Source organism: Mus caroli, unplaced genomic scaffold (assembly GCF_978045245.1).
Source record: "Mus caroli unplaced genomic scaffold, Mus_caroli_1 scaffold_4, whole genome shotgun sequence".
NCBI classification, from domain to species: Eukaryota; Metazoa; Chordata; class Mammalia; order Rodentia; family Muridae; genus Mus; species Mus caroli.
In genome coordinates, this window is record NW_028227259.1 from 31,180,963 (window position 1) to 31,187,096 (window position 6,134).

At 43.9% G+C, this 6,134-nt stretch overlaps 1 pseudogene; it reads left to right on the forward strand.

Moving 5' to 3' along the window:
- Window positions 1-416: 416 nt before the first annotated feature.
- LOC115031194 (small nucleolar RNA SNORA48) lies at window positions 417-550 on the forward strand (annotated as a pseudogene).
- Window positions 551-6,134: the final 5,584 nt, after the last annotated feature.

The following is a 6,134-nucleotide window of genomic DNA, read 5'->3' on the forward strand; positions in this document are numbered from 1 at the left end:
ATTTCATATGACTATTCAAATTATGTCATTTGTCTCATTTTTGATATATTATCTTTCTCTCTGAATGGTTTAAATTCTATTACAGTGTTGAATATTTTGTTCTCATGGTGGGTGGGTGGCTAAGTGGATGAGTAGATGGATGAGTAGACACGTGATTGTGTGATTGGATGGGAGGATGGATAGATAGATACATCCTCTCTGGGCTTTTGTCACTGCCTGCAGACTGATGTGTGAGCTTCTACAAAGCCTCAGAAATTAAGAGGACGAGAAATCATTCCTGGATCCCACAGAGAGCCCAGGTGAGTGGATGAATGCATAGATAAGTGGATGGACATACAGTAGGGAGGTAGGATGGATGAATAGTTGGTTCATGGGAGGATGGAGGCATAGGTGGATTTATATACAAATGAGAGGTTGATCCCTGGCAATGAGCAAAGAGACACCTTTTTGCTGTTCTTATCTCATCCAGGGGCAAAGCAAATGTCAGTCCATCAATCTAGCTTGATGCCTGGTTTGGTGGCAAAAGCTGATTTATGCCTAGGATTCATAAAAATCAAGTCAAATCAAATAAAATCAAATGAAATCCAGACAGTGTAGTGAGAAAGAAGGAAGACCCGTGGACCACCACCCCACCCCCAGACCTGTCCTCCAGTGCACAGAACAGGTGTCCATTGACACCTGCTTGTATACACATCATACAGAATAGATGGAGGATGTCACCCAGGGGCCTGCCAGTCATGAGGTTAGCCTAAAGCTGGAGCCACCACAATGTGCAAGTGTGTGGTGGTCAGATGGGGATGAAAGAGAAGTGGAGCAGCTTGAGCACTGTGAAGAGAGATGGAACTGGAGACTCAAGGGTGGAGAGGAGTAGCCTGTCCAGCCCTGCCACCTGGAGCTATGGTGAGGTCCCAGGCTGAGCTGCCACTGAGGGCCATGCCTGAATTCATGTCTACACAGCAGCAGGGATGAGTGTTGACATCTGTGCTCATATTACCACTAGAGAACATGGGGCATCCATGGTCTGAGCAGCCACTTGAGATCATCTGAATAGTCAAAGGCTGTGTAGAACTTGCCCTTCCCCTCACTGGATTCAGTGCTCTGGAAAGCTGCCCCCATCTCTCACCCCTGTCAGTACTCAGGAAAGCAGGCCCTGAACCACTCCTGGGTAACACAACAGTGCTGGCCATGGCTGAGGAGTTGCAGAGGAGCCAGCGCTGAAAATGAGAGCAAGGGAGAGCTTGCCTCCCCCCGCCCTCCCCGCATTCATCTACTGTAAGATGATGTAGGTACAAGGGTGATGCCCTCCCCCTGGTCACATGTGGTAGTCTGGAAAGCTGGCCCCAAGGGCAGGAGAGAAGAAAAGCTAGCTCTGCTCCATCACTGGCTATAGCACTTGGAAGAGCAGGCCCTGCACCTTGCCAGAGCAACAAAATGGAGCTGGCTATCATGTCAAAGGCATGGGTGAGCCAGCCTCAATGAGATGAGAGTGGGAGACCCTCAGAGGTTGTAGCTTGGGGGAGTGGATCCCATTCCTTGACTGGGCAGCCCAGTGGAGCTAACTCTGGAGGTGTGGGTGTGCTGGCACCAAGGTCATTAGGAGAGTTGAACCAGACGCCTGCTGATGGTGGCATTGGGTGACTCAGTGGGAGCAGTGCTGGCAAGTTCACCCTTGTGGTGCAGATAAGGGAGAGCTGGTGGGTTGACCAGCTCTGCTACCACCCAGGATCAGATCCAGGCCTGGGTGGATGAGATGGCCTACCCCAAAATCTATATCATCTGTGAACTGTTGGGACTTGTGAGAAGGCCAGTCCTACTGATCCAAAGCTGCAGGATCTCTATGACACAGGGCAACAACAGAATAATCAGGAGGAGTCCCAGTGAAGATCCAATATTGATGGTGTCACAGAAAACCCAGAGATCTTGAACCAGACCAATGGTTCATTGTAATGAACATTTGCAGTGACGATGTATGGACAGAGGAATATACTGTGGGACATGCTGTGACACGCTATAGCTTCCACATTGAGATGCTTTTGTGCCTTTTTTTTTTTTAAAACAAATGTTGTTTGTGTGTGTGTTTCTTATGTAGGGAGTTATTTGCAAGGGCAAAGGGTAAATATGAGGAGACAGGAAGATGAATGGGACTCAGGTGCATAATGTGAAACTCAGAAAGAACTAATAAAAAGATTTTAAAACAAATGGAGGTTAAGGGATAGGTGAATGGAAGGGCAGCTGGTTGGCTGGTAGGCTGAGTGGATAAGTGGGTTTGTAGGTATATGGATAGAAAGGAGGGGCCTGGGTGAATGGATGGGTGCATGGAAGAGGGTAGATACAGGAGTTGGGTATCTATATTGGTGGGTGGGTTGAAGAGTGGAAGGCTGGAAGGATTACAGATACAGGTATCTGACATATGAGGTAAAACTGGAGAATCATTTATATTAGCTTTGTGTGAAGAATGGTAGAACATGGATGTTTCTGTCCTTACCCCTCAAGGTTTCTGACACGTGGAAGGAGTAGTTATCAGCTACATGTATCCTCTGATGAACTCTCTCTCTCTTTTTCATTTGCCTGTCACGCTGCTTACCAAAGTAGAACTCAGTATCATGGGACCTCTAATAGGAATTTGTGCTTTCTTGGTTAAGTTATAATACAAATTAGAAGAAAAATGCATTAATAACAATTTGATTTTTGGATTACCATTTTGTTTTCCATGACTGGGAATCAAACTCCATTTTATCACACAGCTATCCTGATTAGCATTTCTCTTATTCCTTCTACCTGTGATGTGTTTAGATCAGATTCTATTGAGAGGTTGCAATGTGGGAGGTGAGAAGTCTTAGAACTTGGGTCTTGACTAACTATGGAGAAGCACTGCCAGTGTCCAGAGATGGAGATAGCAAAGTTGTGCGTGGGTGAAGGATGGGTGAAGGAATCAGGACCCCAGCTGTGTCTGACATGCCATGATTCCAGCTAATGCAGACTCAGCCACACCTTGCTTCCTTATCTGGAGGCCAAGACATATAGGTTGGTTACTCCAGTTGTTCCTTTTGATATTTGTGAGACAGAAAAGAAAGCACAGAGAGAAATGAGAGATTTTATCTTGATTCCTGTTTTAATCTTTGGAAATTTCACAAATGCACATGATACATCTTAGCCGCATTCTGTCCTTCATCCAACCTCTGGTACCCCCGACCCAGCAACTCAGTCCAATTAGTGCTGTTCACATGTATGGGTGCAAAGTCATCCACTGGAGCATGGGCGATCTTATGATGGCCACTTCCAAAGAAAAGTGACCTCCCACCCTCAGCAACCATATACTGCTAATATCTGCTCAGCTAGAGGTGAGTATCAGAGTCCCTGCTCTCTCTGTGTGAAGATTTTATCTGCAGGTCTTGTGGGTAAGCATAGCTACTGTGAGTTCATGAGTACAGCATCTGTGTCATGGCTAGAGCTCAGCATTTCACAGCTCTCCTTTCCATCCTCCAGTGCTCTCTACCTTCTTCCAAGATGGTTCCTGACCCTGGAAGGGAGGGTGGTGCTGATGTCTCATCTTGACATCTATTTGTTGCTTGTTCTCAGCACTTTAAACAGTAGTGAGTCTCTGCATTCATCACTATACATTGCAACAACAGTTTTCTCCAACCACAGTTGGAAACTACAGATCTACAGATATAAATATAAACATTTAAAATGCAGTTTGACAACATGACCACTTAGCAAAACAACACTAGTAGGTTCGCCTATGACTTCCTGAGCATAAGTTTTGGTCATATTTACAATATCATGCATGAATCTCTCATGTAGAGCAGGCCTCAAGTCTAATCACAATAGTGCTTGGTTACACCATAAACAATTGTGCTGCAATGACACTGGTAGGCACATCTTATAAGATAGAGTAATATAGTAGCATGTAGGATCCAGCACTGGGTAGGATCATTGATGCTTTTTCTTCCCTAGAAGCCTACATAGAAATCTCTAGTACCAGGAAAGCTAGGTAGCAGGGAGACAACATCCAGGTCAGCCCATGAGTGATTTCTCTATGTCCTGTAGAAAGTGTGTGCTGTGGTATCTTCAGCAAGAGGATCTTACATGTTAGATATCTAAGAGCAATGGCTTCAATAGATTGTATTGTTTGTGGATGCCTGCAGGGTCTCCCTGACTAAGAATTAGTAGGGAGATAACATGTGCCTGGCAGTGAGATTGTCATTTAACACCCCAAGGTGTTAATGATCCTAGTGATCCAAATCAAAACTATAATTAGTATGACTATTATCAAAACAAGAAGAGGAGGAGGAGAAGGAAGAAGAAGATGGAGGAGGAGGAGGAGGAGGAGGAGGAGGAGAAGGAGAAGAAGAAGAAGAAGAAGAAGAAGAAGAAGAAGAAGAAGAAGAAGAAGAAGAAGAAGAAGAAGAAGAAGAAGAAGAAGAAGAAGAAAAAGAAGAAGAAGAAGAAGAAGAAGAAGAAGAAGAAGAAGAAGAAGAAGAAGAAGAAGAAGAAGAAGAAGAAGAAGAAGAAGAAGAAGAAGAAGAAGAAGAAGAAGAAAACTATTGGCATGAATGAGAGAAACTGGAAAATTAATGAAATCAGACCTAGAATAACCATGGTTCAGTATCTGCTCTTTATGGCATATTCCCAGAGAAAACAAGGTCTTATGGTATATCTGTATGATGCCATTGGAGCAGGATTCACAACAGCCAAAAGGTGGGAACAACTTGGGGCCAGTCCATCAGTGAGTGAAGGTAAAATGTTCTGTGTGTGATGACAACTTAGAATAGAAAGAACATATGACTTATGAAGTAGCTCTGATGAACTCCAAGGATCCTGCATTCAATAAAACATGTCAGCCACAAAGATGCTTGTGGGAATTTACATGTTTGGATTCTATTGTCATTCTCTTTTCTGCTTTCCTTTCATTTTTCTTTCTTTCTTCTTTCTTCTATTTCCTTCTTTCTCTCTCTCTCTTTCTTTCCTTCCTTTCTTTTCCTTTTTTCTTTCTTTTTTCTTTCCTTCTTTCTTTTGAAACAGGATTTCATGCATCCCAGGCTAGCTTTGCGCTCATGCTATACTTTTTTTTTAATTTTTAATATTTTTATTACATATTTTCCTCAATTACATTTCCAATGCTATCCCAAAAGTCCCCCATAGCTCCCCCCACTTCCATACCCACCCATTCCCATTCTTTTGGCCCTGGCATTCCCCTATATTGGGGCATATAAAGTTTGCAAGTCCAATGGGCCTCTCTTTCCAGTGATGGCCGACTAGGCCATCTTTCGATACATATGCAGCTAGAGACAAGAGCTCCGGGGTTCTGGTTAGTACATCATGTTGTTCCAACAATAGGGTTGCAGATCCCTTTAGCTCCTTGGGTACTTTCTCTACCTTCTCCATTGGGAGCCCTGTGATACATCCAATAACTGACTGTGAGCATCCACTCCTGTGTTTGCTAGGCCCCGGCATCGTCTCACAAGAGACAGCTATATTTGGGTCCTTTCAGCAAAATCTTGCTAGTGTATGCAATGGTGTCAGCGTTTAGAAGCTGATTATGGGATGGATCCCTGGATACGGCAGTCTCTAAATGGTCCATCCTTTCATCACAGCTACGAACTTTGTCTCTGTAACTCCTTCCCTGGGTGTTTTGTTCCCAATTCTAAGAAGGGGCACAGTGTCCACACTTTGGTCTTCATTCTTCTTGAGTTTCATGCGTTTAGCAAATTGTATCTTATATCTTGGGTATCCTAAGTTTTGGGCTAATATCCACTTATCAGTGAATACATATTGTGTGAGTTCTTTTGTGATTGTGTTACTTCACTCAAGATGATGCCCTCCAGGTCCATCCATTTGGCTAGGAATTTCATAAATTCATTCTTTTTAATAGCTGAGTAGTACTCCATTGTGTAAATGTACCATAATTTCTGTATCCATTCCTCTGTTGAGGGACATCTGGGTTCTTTCCAGCTTCTGGCTATTATAAATAGGGCTGCTATGAACATAGTGGAGCATGTGTCCTTTTTACCGGTTGGGACATCTTCTGGATATATGCCCAGGAGAGGTATTGCTGGATCCTCCGGTAGTACTATGTCCAATTTTCTGAGGAACCGCCAGACTGATTTCCAGAGTGGTTGTACAAGCTTGCA